Genomic DNA, 1,470 nt, shown 5'->3' on the forward strand with positions numbered 1-1,470 from the left:
TTGGCTATGTCTTGTAGTATTTGTCAGCAGCTCTTCTCTGCCCTGACCTGAGCACTCTCCTGCTGGGTAAGGGCAGAAGGTGCCATGTCATAGCAGTGCCAGGGTTAGGCGGCATCTGCCAGGGACACACAGCACAGTTAGGTGGGTGTCAGTTGGTCACAGGCCAGAAATTCAGGACAGATGGTGTGCAGGTCATGCTGGCTGCCCTGACAGGCCACATACTGATGCCAGGCCGGACCCTCAGTACATGTACAGGGAGTCGTGTATGAGCATGAGCTGCATTAGTAAATCTGAGTGAACTGTTTGCACTTTGCTGAGCTACCAGTGTACTGCTGCTATTGTCTGAGCCTGCAGCGCTTCTAAAAGAGTCGGGGGGGGGGGTCACCTATCATTTTACAAGGAAGGGGGGGTCCTCATATTATATTCAGACTCTGGCTGTGTCCCTGTCAGGTATTACGCTCCCCCCCCTAACCCCTATATTCACCCCATGCTGCCCCCCCCCCCGATATGAGCCAGTGAAGGGAGATTTTCCAATGAGATTACATCCTCCTGATCTTATCTGTAATGTAGTGGCTCTGCTGCTCTTATTAGCTGATGATAATTAGCATGTGATGACAACGTCAAGTGCAGCTAATGATGCTGAGGAATGTAAGCGGCGTGTTCCTCCGAGACCTTACTGTGCACTCTGCAAACATGGGACCCGCACTGTGTACTCTGCAAACATGGGACCCGCACTGTGTACTCTGCAAACATGGGACCCGCACTGTGCAAACATCGGATCTGCACTGTGCATCCTACACATATCAGACTGCATACTGTGTAAACATCAAACCCTGCACTGTGCACTCTGCAAACATGGGACCCGCACTGTGTACTCTGCAAACATGGGACCCACACTGTGTACCCTGCAAACATGGGACCCGCACTGTGTACGCTGCAAACATGGGACCCGCACTGTGTACCCTGCAAACATGGGACCCGCACTGTGTACCCTGCAAACATGGGACCCGCACTGTGTACCCTGCAAACATGGGACCCGCACTGTGTACCCTGCAAACATGGGACCCGCACTGTGTACCCTGCAAACATGGGACCCGCACTGTGTACCCTGCAAACATGGGACCCGCACTGTGTACCCTGCAAACATGGGACCCGCACTGTGTACCCTGCAAACATGGGACCCGCACTGTGTACCCTGCAAACATGGGACCCGCACTGTGTACCCTGCAAACATGGGACCCGCACTGTGCAAACATCGGATCTGCACTGTGCATCCTACACACATTAGACTGCATACTGTGTAAACATCAAAACCTGCACTGTGCACTCTGCAAACATTGCACCCTGCACTATGCAATCATGGGACCCCATATTCTTTTCCGTGCAGATGTGGGACCCAACACTGTTCTCTGTGCAGGCATGGGACTCAGCACTGTATTCTCTGCAAATATAAAATCTTGCAATGTGCTT

This window comes from Aquarana catesbeiana, linkage group LG13 (assembly GCF_042186555.1).
Source record: "Aquarana catesbeiana isolate 2022-GZ linkage group LG13, ASM4218655v1, whole genome shotgun sequence".
NCBI lineage: Eukaryota > Metazoa > Chordata > Amphibia > Anura > Ranidae > Aquarana > Aquarana catesbeiana.